Source organism: Palaemon carinicauda, chromosome 7 (genome assembly GCF_036898095.1).
Source record: "Palaemon carinicauda isolate YSFRI2023 chromosome 7, ASM3689809v2, whole genome shotgun sequence".
In the NCBI taxonomy this organism is placed as follows: domain Eukaryota; kingdom Metazoa; phylum Arthropoda; class Malacostraca; order Decapoda; family Palaemonidae; genus Palaemon; species Palaemon carinicauda.
In genome coordinates, this window is record NC_090731.1 from 2,527,241 (window position 1) to 2,541,373 (window position 14,133).

The 14,133-nt window shown below is 47.6% G+C and overlaps 1 protein-coding gene across 1 annotated transcript in view; it reads left to right on the top strand.

The window, feature by feature from the left end:
- LOC137643806 (uncharacterized) overlaps positions 1-14,133 on the top strand; it is a 94,830-nt gene that overhangs the window by 50,748 nt on the left and 29,949 nt on the right. The gene's annotated exons all lie outside the window — the stretch shown is intronic.

Here is a 14,133-nt window from a genome sequence, read left to right on the forward strand (position 1 = left end):
TCGATGGCTGATATGATGCGTGCCATCCAAGCTCTGGGTGAGAGAGTTGAGTCCCTTGCTAGTGACCGTAATCAACTTATGGCAGATGTGAAGGAGCTGAAGTGCAAAAGTGCAGTGGGAAGTGTTAAAGTGAGTGATAGTGTTGTGGATAGTGTTGCGCTTGAGGGTTCGTCTGTTCGTGCCTGTCGTCCTCCTAGTCCGGGACCTCTTGCAAGCTCCCAAGTCCAGGGGAGAAGCAATGTCGTACAACAAATGGGTTCGAGAGGCTTTAATCAGCGAACAGACGTTCCCTCCGTGGTATCGGGCGTATCTACCCAAGATCGCCCCTGCCTAACTAAGACGAGAGAGCCCATATATACCTCGTCTTCGGAAGGTGTTTCTCGCAAGAAACCCTGGACCAAGGTCTCACGACCGTTAAAGCGCAAGTCGGTCCCTTCCGCACAAGTCCAACGGCCCAGTTGTAGCCACTGGGTCAGTTCGGACTCGCTGCAGTCATCCGATGACTGCTCTCCTCCTAAGAGAGGCAAAGCGGTACCGCTTCAGACAGTTACACCGTCTGTCGCCGCACCTGCTCCTGTAGACCCTAAGTGGTCTCTACTGCAAGACATGCAGTCTCAGCTAACGTCCCTTATGCAGGACTTTCGTGCGGAGAAGGTTGCTGCCGCACCAGCTAGTGCAGCTCCTTGCCTACAACCGCCCACACGATCGGTTGTGCGTCCGGTGAACGCTGAGGTAACCTTCTCACGCACACCAGTTGAGAGAGTTCCGCCACCCATGCGTTCCAGTGTGATCTGCCAGCCGCATGTTGACGTTCAGCGACGCACGGAGGTCTCCGTTGACGTTCGTGAGGTTCAACAACCGTCAGAGTTTTTTTGTTTTGACGCGGTGCGTCAACCTCCGCAACCCAGTGTGGTTGCCACTGCTCACCCACATCAGTCCAGACAGTCTGGAGTAGACGCTGTGCGTCCCCGCGCTGCTATGGTTGTTGCCAGCTCACAGACTGGGCAACAGTTCCATGACGTTGCGTCCGGCTCAGTCACGCATGCTCCCGTGCGACCGGACTCAGCTTACCAGCCGTTACCCACTCCGTTGCCGTTCCCTCATCAGTTATCGGATGAGGGACTTTCTGATGATGATGTTGCTGCACACGTAGATGAACCGCATTCAGAACTGGACGAGCCTAAGTCTATGCAACCCTCTTTGGACTTTAGGAAAGTTTTGGCCCTGTTCAAAGAGATGTTTCCGGACCAGTTTGTTTCTGTGGCTCCGCGTTCTCCTCCGTCAGAGTTTGTGTTAGGCATGCCGTCATCCACTCCTGCCTTTACTAGACTCGTCCTCGCACGCTCGTCCAAGAGAGCTTTGCGTGTGATAGGAGAATGGCTGCAGTCCAAGAAGAGTTTAGGGAAGACAGCTTTTACGTTTCCCCCTGCTAGACTCTCTTCTAGATCGAGCGTCTGGTATGCCACGGGAGAAGTTCTCGGCTTGGGAGTTCCTGCCTCTGCCCAGGGCGACTTCTCAAGCCTAGTAGACTCTCCCCGCCGCCTTGCCATGAGACGCTCAAAGATATGTTGGTCATCTTCGGACCTGGACCACCTGCTGAAAGGTATCTTTAGAGCCTTCGAAGTTTTTAACTTCTTAGACTGGTGTCTAGGAGCTCTAAGCAGAAAGATCTCTCCGACAGAGAAGGAGACTTCCTTGCTCATTATGTCCTGCATGGACAAGGCCGTACGTGATGGGTCTAATGAGCTTGCTGCATCATTTGTGTCCGGAGTCCTTAAGAAGCGTGAAAACCTATGCTCATTCCTTTCAGCTGGAGTTACACCATGCCAGAGATCCGAACTTCTGTTTGCTCCGCTTTCCAAGTGCCTTTTTCCAGAAGACCTGATTAAGGAAATTGCCGCTTCTTTGATACAGAAGGATACTCACGATCTTGTTGCGTCCTCAGCTCGCAAAGCCACCCCTTTGCCTACCTTGTCAGCTAGACCAAGGATGGACACTCCAGCTTCCCGTTTTATTCCGCCCTTTCGTGGCAGAGCCTCCAGCAGAGGAGGTGCTCGTGCCGAAGGGAAACGAGGAAAGAAGAAAGGAACCAAGTCCTTTAAGGGCAGAGTCTGACTGCCAGCTTCTTCAGACAGCAGTGGGAGCCAGACTCAAGAACTTCTGGCAGACCTGGGAAAAGAGAGGCGCAGATGCACAATCTGTGAAGTTGCTCAGAGAGGGGTACAAGATCCCGTTTGTACGAAAACCTCCTCTAGCAACGTCTCCCATCGATCTCTCTCCCAGGTACAGAGAGGAAGACAAGAGACGAGCATTGAAACAGGAAGTGTCTCTCTTACTAGAGAAGGGAGCGGTAGTCAAAGTCTTGGACCATCAAACCCCGGGATTCTACAACCGCCTCTTCTTGGTGTCAAAGAAGACAGGAGGGTGGAGGCCGGTGCTAGACGTCAGTGCGCTGAATGTCTTTGTCACAAAGCAGACGTTCTCCATGGAGACCACAAAGTCGGTTCTAGCAGCGGTCAGAAGGGAAGACTGGATGGTCTCTTTAGACCTAAGGGACGCCTACTTCCACGTCCCCATCCACCCGGACTCCCAACCTTTTCTGAGATTCGTTTTCGAAAAGGTTGTCTACCAGTTTCAAGCCCTGTGCTTTGGCCTAAGCACAGCTCCTCTTGTGTTTACGAGGCTGATGAGGAATGTAGCCAAATTCCTTCATTTAGCGGACATCCGAGCCTCCCTCTATTTGGACGACTGGCTTCTCAGAGCTTCTTCCAGTCGTCGCTGTCTGAAGGATCTAAAGTGGACTCTAGATCTGACCAAGGAATTGGGTCTCCTTGTCAATATGGAAAAGTCACAAGTGGTCCCATCCCAAACTATTGTGTATTTAGGGATGGAGATTCACAGTCTAGCTTTTCGGGCTTTTCCGTCGGCCCCCAGAACAAGCCAAGCCCAGCTATGCATCCAGAACATGCTGAAGAAGGAACGAGGTTCAGTCAGGAAGTGGATGAGTCTGATAGGGCCGCTATCATCCCTGGAACAGTTTGTGTCATTAGGAAGACTACACCTCCGTCCTCTTCAATATCACCTAGCATTTCACTGGAAAAAGGACAAGACGCTAGAAGCGGTCTCGATCCCCATTTCCGAGAAGATGAAGTCTTGCCTGACGTGGTGGAAGGACAGTATCAGCCTCAGAGAGGGTCTGCCCCTGGCTGTTCAGACTCCCATCCACGCTCTCTTCTCGGACGCATCGGACGTAGGCTGGGGCGCGACATTAGACGGTCGGGAATGCTCGGGAATATGGAACTCGAGTCAAAGGACAATGCATATCAACTGCAAGGAGCTACTGGCAGTACATCTGGCCTTGAAAAGCTTCAGGTCTCTCCTTCAAGGCAAAGTGGTGGAGGTGAACTCGGACAACACCACGGCTTTGGCGTACATCTCCAAGCAAGGAGGGACCCACTCACTGACGTTGTACGAGATCGCAAGGGACCTCCTCACCTGGTCAAAAGGTCTAAACATATCGCTAGTAACGAGGTTCATCCAAGGCAACTTGAATGTCATGGCAGATTGTCTCAGTCGGAAGGGACAAGTAATTCCAACAGAATGGACCCTCCACAAGGATGTATGCAAGAGACTTTGGGCCACTTGGGGCCAGCCAACCATAGATCTCTTTGCAACCTCGATGACCAAGAGGCTCCCAATATATTGCTCACCAATCCCGGACCCAGCAGCAGTTCATATAGATGCCTTTCTCCTAGATTGGTCACATCTAGATCTATATGCATTCCCACCGTTCAAGATTGTCAACAAGGTACTGCAGAAGTTCGCCTCTCACGAAGGGACAAGGTTGACGCTAGTTGCTCCCCTCTGGCCCGCGAGAGAATGGTTCACCGAGGTACTTCGATGGCTAGTAGACGTTCCCAGAACTCTTCCTCTAAGGGTGGACCTTCTACGTCAGCCACACGTAAAGAAGGTACACCAAAGCCTCCACGCTCTTCGTCTGACTGCCTTCAGACTATCGAAAGACTCTCGAGAGCTAGAGGCTTTTCGAAGGAGGCAGCCAGGGCGATTGCTAGAGCAAGGAGAACATCCACCCTTAGAGTCTACCAATCGAAGTGGGAAGTCTTCCGAAACTGGTGCAAGTCAGTATCTGTATCCTCGACCAGTACCTCTGTAACTCAAATAGCTGACTTCCTCTTATACCTGAGGAAAGAACGATCACTTTCAGCTCCGACTATCAAGGGTTACAGAAGCATGTTGGCATCAGTCTTCCGTCACAGAGGCTTAGATCTTTCCAACAATAAAGATCTACAGGACCTCCTTAAGTCTTTTGAGACCACGAAGGAGCGTCGTTTGGTTACACCTGGTTGGAATTTAGACGTGGTACTAAGATTCCTCATGTCAGACAGGTTCGAGCCGCTACAATCAGCCTCCCTGAAAGATCTCACCTTAAAGACTCTTTTCCTGGTATGCTTAGCCACAGCTAAAAGAGTCAGTGAGATTCATGCCTTCAGCAAGAACATCGGATTTTCATCAGAAAAGGCTACATGTTCACTACAACTTGGTTTTCTAGCCAAAAACGAGCTGCCTTCTCGACCTTGGCCGAAATCGTTCGATATTCCAAGCTTATCGAATATGGTTGGCAATGAACTAGAAAGAGTCTTATGCCCTGTGAGAGCTCTTAAGTTCTATTTAAAACGAACTAAACCTTTACGAGGCCTGTCTGAAGCTTTATGGTGTTCAGTTAAGAAACCATCTTTGCCTATGTCAAAGAATGCTTTATCCTATTTTATCAGACTGTTAATACGAGAGGCTCATTCCCATCTGAGTGAGGAAGACCAAGCTTTGCTGAAGGTAAGGACACATGAAGTTAGAGCTGTCGCAACTTCCGTGGCCTTTAAACAAAATAGATCTCTGCGAAGTATAATGGACGCAACCTATTGGAGAAGCAAGTCAGTGTTCGCGTCTTTTTATCTTAAGGATGTCCAGTCTCTTTACGAGGACTGCTACACACTGGGACCATTCGTAGCAGCGAGTGCAGTAGTGAGTGAGGGCTCAACCACTACAATTCCCTAATTCCATAACCTTTTAATCTTTCTCTTGAAATGTTTTTATTGTTGTTTTTTGGGTTGTCCGGAAGGCTAAGAAGCCTTTCGCATCCTGGTTGATTTGGCGGGTGGTCAAAGTCATTTCTTGAGAGCGCCTAGATTAGGGGTTTTGATGAGGTCCTGTTGTATGGGTTGCAACCCTTGATACTTCAGATCCTAGGGGTCGCTCAGCATCCTAAGAGGATCGCGAGGCTCCGTAAGGAAGACGTACTTAAAAAGGCAGAGTAATTGTTCAAGTCGACTTCCTTACCAGGTACCTATTTATTTTGTTTTTGTTATTTTGATAACTTCTAAAATGAAATAAAAACTCTTAGCTCATAATAATGTAAACATATATTGCTGGTCTCTACCCACCCCCCTGGGTGTGAATCAGCTATTATAATCACCGGCTAAGTTAAATATTGAAAAATGTTATTTTGATAATAAAATAAATTTTTGAATATACTTACCCGGTGATTATAAATTAAAGGACCCTCCCTTCCTCCCCAATAGAGACGCAGTGGAACGAGGAGAAAATTGAGTCTTTGTTTACATTGAGTACTGGGTATCTGGACGACAGATGGCGCTGTTGGGCACACCCGCAACCTGTGTAGCGATCGCTGGCGAGTTTTACCTTAGAGTTTTCTGTCGAGCAACAGAGTTGCAGCTATTATAATCACCGGGTAAGTATATTCAAAAATTTATTTTATTATCAAAATAACATTTTCTTAAACTTTGACTGATTGGAAAATTATTAATTTATCATATGTTATTAGTAACTATTTTATCATTTATTATTATCATAATTATTATTATTTTTATTACTGTAATCGTTATTCTTTTTATTATTATTATTATTATTATTATTATTATTATTATTATTATTATTATTATTATTATTAATAGTATAAGACCAGCTATGTTTTATGGAACAGAAACAGCATGTATAAGAAAGACAGAGGAGAACATGGTTACTGTATAACAGAAATGAGAATGTTGAGATGAATGTCTGGAGTAACTAGGGGGGGACAGGATTTGAAATGAGGATATAAGAAGATCAACAAAGGTAGTTGAAGTGTCAAAGAAAATACGGGAGGGAAGGGCTAGATGGTATGGACACTTGTTATGAAGAGATGAACATCCTGTTGGAAAACATACAAAGGAGTTGGAAGAGAGGAAGCCAAAGAAAGGGATGGCGTGATTGTATAGGGGAAGATTTGCTATGGAAAGGTATTGACAAAATCGAAGCACAAGGGCGATCATTTATGAACCGGGTCGAGATTGATATGCGTCCCCTTTGCTCAAACAGCCGTGGTAAGCGGTGTTCCTTGAAATTCCCTTGTGATTTTTTTAGGGAGCGGCCATCCTACTAGTGGGAGAAATATTCTAGTCGTAAGAAACGAGCTAAGAGGGATCGTTCCCCTTCCTCGTCTTCTTTCAGACACAGCAAGAATCGTAAGCTTGTTTCTATGACACACGATATTCCGTACTCCGCTCCTCCTTTTCCATAGCCCTCAGTGACTATGGTAACTGAGGATGATAGCCAAGAGTTACTGTACTTACATTGCATATTAATGATACCTTTGTTAATGTACAGTATTATTGCCTGTAAGAACTAGTGGTCACGAATCTCTACCAGAAACTGATCCCCTGGCTACAATCCCTGCACTTTTGGTGCATGATTCAGTCCCTGTGTCATTAGTACCAGATTACGCTGATCTTATCATATTTCACTTTCCAAGGGGTGGAGAGAGAGAGAGAGAGAGAGAGAAACAATTTATTGTGCAAAATACAAAGCTTACAAAGTACAGCACGACAGGCAACCCGGTCGCGGTTTGCGTGTATGGGTGAGTCCTTTTTGAATGGATGGCATTGGCTGTGACATTTTACCTACCTTTTCCACCCTATTGATTACTAGACAAATGTCATTCATCAGGGCTGATATGGTACTCAGGTAGTATTACAAAATTTAAATACTTACAGTCAATTATATAGAGAAAATACATGATGAGTAAGAATTGCCCATTGAAAGATTACAAATTTTGACATAAGTACTGTATAATATGGAATTCTAGTATATGCTGTTCAATAAGTAATGATTTGAATGTATACTATACAAAATATGCATTTTATCAGGTTTCTGTCTAGGTACATAGTTGCTACAGAGTAACATGTGTTATTATTGTAGTGTATATAATGAAGAATTTCTTACTCATTTACCACAATTAAGTTTATGCACAATATTCTAATATAATTTTGTTACTGAATGAATGACATTACATGAGGGCAACATATGAGATTTTATATAAACGTTATAAATACATTAGAAACAACAATTCTAATGCTAACTGGTGACTGCAGGATAGGATGTATTACATTTTGGTTATTGTACAATATGTAAATAATTATTTAGCTGAAAGAATTATACTCCTGGAGCCAAGGGGTGTTCGTTTGCTAAAAAGGGCCCCTAGGTTACTCACTATTTTCTGAAAGAACATCACCTGGGGCATCATTTTAGCGAGGGTAGACATTCTGAAACCCAGCTGTAATCTTGCTAGGGATGGTTTTGTAGCTATTGACCATACTAAAAATTTCCGCAAAAATTTGGAGTAGGGGAAATTCAAATCTTAATAATAACTCAGTAAGGAAATAAGCTATTTGCATGAAATACCCATCAAAATGTAGCTTATAGGGCATGCTACAAGATGAAAGTAAGAAATATTAAAATAGGTCAAGGTCAAGGTCATCAGAGCTCAAGCAATGACGTAATTTGACACTTGCTCAAAATCTGGGCCTCTTAAAACTTAAAATTAAACCAGAACCCAGTTGTAAACTAATTTATTCTTTTATTTGTAGATTCTAGTAGAGTACTACATAGGATAGGTTTTAAAAATTATTTGAAGAAAAAAAACACACACTTTAACCCTTTTATTTTCAAGTCAAAATATCGAAAAAAATGGCAAAAATGCGATTTTTCAATATTAATCTTACCCGATGATCATGTAGCTGTCAACTCCGTTGCCCAACAGAAATCTACGGTCGGGATACGCCAGCGATCGCTATACAGGTGGGGGTGTACACAACAGCGCCATCTGTGGTCAGGTACTCAAGTACTTCTTGTCAACAAGACCTCAATTTTTCCTCTGTCGTGCCGCCGGCAAGACCTACATGGATACGCTGTTGATTTTGGAGTCTTTTGTTCACGTTTTGGTGATGTATTTGCTCTGAAATTTAGCCTTCGCTGTACAGGAAGCTTTATCCTTAGCTTAGCAAGCTTTTGGAATTAATTTGATTCATTGGTTAACGATCTTTGCTTTATTTTGGAATTCCCCCTTGACTACCTCTAAAATTCAAGATGTCTGACCATTCCCAAGTTCCTAAATACAGGCAGTGTAGTGTTAGGACTTGTAATAGGCGTCTTCCGAAGGCCTCTATAGATCCTCACACCGTATGTTCCAATTGTAGGGGAAAATCCTGTCAATTGGAAGATCGATGTGGGGAATGTGATGGGCTTTCGGAATTCGATTTTAATGAATTCCTCAGATATACACGTAGGTTAGAGAAGGAGAGAGATAGGAGGAGTTCTTCTCGCTCTGTGGATTTTTCCTCTCCCCATGCCCCTCAACCTTTTCCTTCCCCTGTGGTGGTGACTCCCGAACCTGCTACGAGTGCTCAGCCTGCAATGGCTGATATGTTGCGTGCCATTCAGGCTCTCGGTGATAAGGTGGAGTCGTTGGTTAGTGACCGCAATCAGCTCTTGGCAGATGTCAGAGAGCTGAAAGCGAAGAGTGCAGTGGGAAGTGTTAGTGCTAGTGCTGTGCATAGTGTCAGTGTCAGTGTTGCGCATGAGGGTACATCTGTGCGTGCCAGTCGTCCTCCCAGTCCGGGACCTCTTGCAAGCTCCCAAGCCCAGGGGAGAAGCAATGTCGAAGGACCAAAGGGTTCGGCAGGCCTTGATCGGCGCACGGATGTATCCTCAGTGGTTGCGGACGCATCTGCTAAGGATCGTCCCTTCCACTCCCAGACGAATGAGCCCTTACATTCCTCGTCTGTGGAAGAGGTTTCCAGGAGGAAACGGCGGACCAAGGTCTCACGACCGCTCAAACGCAAGGTCCCTTCCGAGCTAGTCCAACGGCCCAGGTGTAGCCACTGGGTCAGTTCGGACTCGCCACAGTCATCTGATGACTGCACACCTCCCAAGAGAGGTAGAGTGGTCCCTCAACAGGCCTCTGCTCCGTCTGTTGTTGCTCCAGCCACAGTAGACCCTAAGTGGTCCATGCTGCAGACTATGCAGTCTCAGCTTGCGGCTTTTATGCAGGAGTATCATGCCGAGAAGGTTAACACCTCTCCTGTTAACCTACAACCCGCAGAGGTTGTGCGCTCAGCAGATACTGCGGCTGCCTGCTCCCACACCCCACCTGTGAGAGCTCCTCCACCGATGCCCAGTCCTCACTGCCAGACGCATGTTCTTGCTGCACCATCTGCTAACATGCGTGAGCTGCCGCATCAGGAGTTGCCGGGTTCCAGCACTATGCGGCATTCTCCTCAGCCCATGCAGCATGCTCTGCAGACCTTACAGCATGCTCCGCATACCATGCAGCATGAGCCGCATACCATGCAGCATGAGCCGCATACCATGCAGCATGAGCCGCATGCCTTACCTCATGCTCTGCATACCATTCCGCATGCTCCTCAGCCCACCGCAGACCCTCCCACACACCGGCCCTCTGCTTTTGTTGTTGCCAGCTCACAGTCTGTCCAGCAGAGGCATGATGATGGATCCGCAGGTACGCATGCACCCGTTCTGCAGGATTCAGCCGCTCAGCTTGCTGCTCTGCCTTTGCCACTCACAACTCAACTTTCGGATGAGGATGTATCGGAGGATGAAGCTGCTCATCTGGATGATCCTCACTCTGATGTTGAAGGACCCAAGTCTTCGCCACCCTCCTTAGACTTTCGCAAAGTCCTTACTTTGTTCAGAGAATTGTATCCTGAACACTTTGTGTCTGCAACCCCTCGTTCTCCGCCCTCCGAGTTTGCTATGGGCATGCAGTCTGCTGCGCCTGCCTTCACCAAGCTTGTTCTCGCCAGATCATCAAGGAGAGCTTTGAGGGTTATGGGGGACTGGTTGCATTCCAAGAAGCAACTGGGAAGGACCTCTTTTGTGTTTCCTCCTCCCAAGCTGGCTTCTAAGTCGAGCGTCTGGTATGCCACGGGAGAGGAACCTGGCTTGGGGGTTCCTGCCTCTGCCCAGGCCGACTTCTCAAGTCTGGTTGACTCTCCCCGCAGGTTGGCTATGAGACGTTCGAAGATCTGCTGGTCACTTTCCGATCTTGATCATTTGTTGAAGGGAGTCTTTCGTGCCTTCGAGATATTCAACTTCCTCGATTGGTGTTTGGGAGCCTTAAGCAGGAAGACTTCCCCTTCTGACAAGGACTCGGCCATGCTGATCATGTCCAGCATGGACAAGGCAATACGGGATGGGTCTGGTGAACTTGCGGCTTCATATGTATCAGGGGTCCTCAAGAAGAGAGAACATCTGTGCTCCTTCTTATCTGCTGGTATCACTCCTTGCCAGAAGTCAGAGCTGCTGTTTGCTCCTCTCTCCAAGTGTTTGTTTCCGGAGGAGTTGATTAAGGGGATGGCTGCCTCTCTTATCCAGAAGGATACGCATGACCTCATGGCTTCTTCTGCACGTAAGGCTAAAACCTTACCTTCCGTGCCTAGACCCTTCCGCCCTTTAGCAGCTGATACACCTGCTTCTAGGTTCATCCCGCCCTTTCGTGGCAGAACCTCCAGCAGAGGAGGTACCCGTGCAGACAGTCACCGTGGCAAGTCCAAGAAGGGTTCCAAGTCCGCAAAAGGCAAGTTTTGACTGCCTTCCTCTCCAGACAGCAGTAGGAGCCAGACTCAAGACCTTCTGGCAAGCTTGGGAGAGCAGAGGTGCAGACGCTCAGTCTGTGAAGTGGCTAAGGGAGGGATACAGAATTCCGTTCTGCCTCAATCCCCCTCTAACTACATCTCCCATCAACCTCTCTCCCAACTACAAGGAGAAGGACAAGAGGCTAGCGTTGCAACAAGAGGTGTCGCTCTTGCTACAAAAGGAAGCAGTGGTTATAGTCCGGGATCATCAATCCCCGGGCTTTTACAACCGTCTCTTCCTCGTAGCCAAGAAGACAGGAGGTTGGAGACCGGTGCTGGACGTCAGTGCTCTCAATGCTTATGTCACCAAGCAGACGTTCACGATGGAGACGACGAAGTCGGTCCTAGCAGCGGTCAGGCAGGAGGACTGGATGGTCTCGTTAGACCTGAAAGACGCATACTTTCACGTCCCCATCCATCCAGACTCCCAACCTTTCCTAAGATTCGTCTTTGGAAAGGTTGTGTACCAGTTCCAAGCCCTGTGCTTTGGCCTAAGCACGGCACCTCTTGTGTTTACGAGACTGATGAGGAATATTGCGAAATTCCTTCACTTGGCAGACATCAGAGCCTCCCTCTATTTAGACGACTGGCTTTTAAGAGCTCCCACAAGTCGTCGCTGTCTGGAGAATCTCAGATGGACTATGGATCTGACCAAGGAACTGGGCCTCCTGGTCAATTTAGAGAAGTCCCAGCTCGTCCCATCCCAGACCATTGTTTACCTGGGTATGGAGATTCAGAGTCGAGCTTTTCGGGCTTTTCCGTCGGCCCCAAGGATCAACCAAGCCCTAGAGTGCATCCTGAGCATGCTGAGAAGGAACCGATGCTCAGTCAGGCAGTGGATGAGTCTAACAGGGACACTTTCATCGCTGGCCATGTTCATCGAGTTAGGGAGACTCCACCTCCGCCCCCTTCAGTATCATCTTGCTGCTCACTGGATAAAGGACATGACGCTAGAGACGGTCTCAGTTCCTGTTTCCGAAGAGATGAGGTCTACTCTAACGTGGTGGAAGAACAGCATTCTTCTCAAGGAAGGTCTTTCGTTAGCTGTTCAGACCCCCGACCACCGTCTCTTCTCGGACGCATCAGACTCGGGCTGGGGTGCGACATTGGACGGACAGGAATGCTCGGGAACATGGAATCAGGAGCAAAGGACACTTCACATCAATTGCAAGGAGTTGTTGGCAGTTCATCTGGCCTTAATAAACTTCAAGTCCCTCCAGCTAAACAAGGTGGTGGAGGTGAACTCCGACAACACCACAGCCTTGGCTTACATCTCCAAGCAGGGGGGGACTCATTCGAGGAAGTTGTTCGAGATCGCAAGGGACCTCCTCATTTGGTCAAAAGATCGAAGGCTCACGCTGGTAACGAGGTTCATTCAGGGCGATATGAATGTCATGGCAGATCGCCTCAGCCGGAAGGGTCAGGTCATTCCCACAGAGTGGACCCTTCACAAGAATGTTTGCAGCAGACTTTGGACCCTGTGGGGTCAGCCAACCATAGATCTGTTCGCTACCTCGATGACCAAGAGGCTCCCATTGTATTGTTCTCCGATTCCAGACCCAGCAGCAGTTCACGTGGATGCCTTTCTGCTGGATTGGTCCCATCTCGACCTGTATGCATTCCCGCCGTTCAAGATTGTCAACAGGGTACTTCAGAAGTTCGCCTCTCACAAAGGGACACGGCTGACGTTGGTTGCTCCCCTCTGGCCCGCGAGAGAATGGTTCACAGAGGTACTGCAATGGCTGGTCGACGTTCCCAGGACTCTCCCTCTAAGAGTGGACCTTCTGCGTCAACCTCATGTAAAGAAGGTACACCCAAACCTCCACGCTCTTCGTCTGACTGCCTTCAGACTATCGAAAGACTCTCAAGAGCTAGAGGCTTTTCGAAGGAGGCAGCCAGAGCGATTGCCAGAGCAAGGAGGACATCCACTCTCAGAGTCTATCAATCTAAATGGGAAGTCTTCCGAAGCTGGTGCAAGGCCAATGCAGTTTCCTCAACCAGTACCACTGTAACCCAGATTGCTGACTTCCTGTTACATCTAAGGAACGTTAGATCCCTATCAGCTCCTACGATCAAGGGTTACAGAAGTATGTTGGCAGCGGTTTTCCGCCACAGAGGCTTGGATCTTTCCACCAACAAAGATCTACAGGACCTCCTTAGGTCTTTTGAGACCTCAAAGGAACGTCGGTTGTCCACTCCAGGCTGGAATCTAGACGTAGTCCTAAGGTTCCTTATGTCATCTAGATTTGAACCGCTCCAATCAGCCTCTTTTAAGGACCTCACATTAAAAACTCTTTTCCTCGTATGCCTAGCAACAGCTAAAAGAGTAAGTGAGATCCACGCCTTCAGCAGGAACATAGGTTTCACATCTGAAACGGCTACGTGTTCCTTGCAGCTCGGTTTTTTGGCTAAAAACGAGCTTCCTTCACGTCCTTGGCCTAAATCGTTCGAGATCCCTAGCCTGTCCAACTTGGTGGGTAACGAACTGGAGAGAGTACTTTGCCCAGTCAGAGCTCTTAGGTACTATCTAAAAAGGTCTAAACCCTTACGAGGACAATCGGAAGCCTTATGGTGTGCTGTTAAGAAGCCTTCACTACCAATGTCTAAGAACGCAGTTTCTTACTACATCAGGCTTCTGATTAGAGAAGCTCATTCTCATATGAAGGAAGAAGACCTTGCTTTGCTGAAGGTAAGGACACATGAAGTGAGAGCTGTGGCTACTTCAGTGGCCTTCAAACAGAACCGTTCTCTGCAGAGTGTTATGGATACAACCTATTGGAGAAGCAAGTCAGTGTTCGCATCATTCTATCTCAAAGATGTCCAGTCTCTTTACGAGAACTGCTACACCCTGGGACCATTCGTAGCAGCGAGTGCAGTAGTAGGTGAGGGCTCAGCCACTACATTCCCATAATCCCATAACCTTTTTTAACCTTTCTCTTGAATACTTTTTATTGTTGTTTTTGGGTTGTACGGTCGGCTAAGAAGCCTTCCGCATCCTGGTTGATTTGGCGGGTGGTCAATTCTTTCTTGAGAAGCGCCTAGGTTAGAGGTTGTGATGAGGTCCTTTAGTATGGGTTGCAGCCCTTTATACTTCAGCACCTAAGAGTTGTTCAGCATCCTAAGAGGA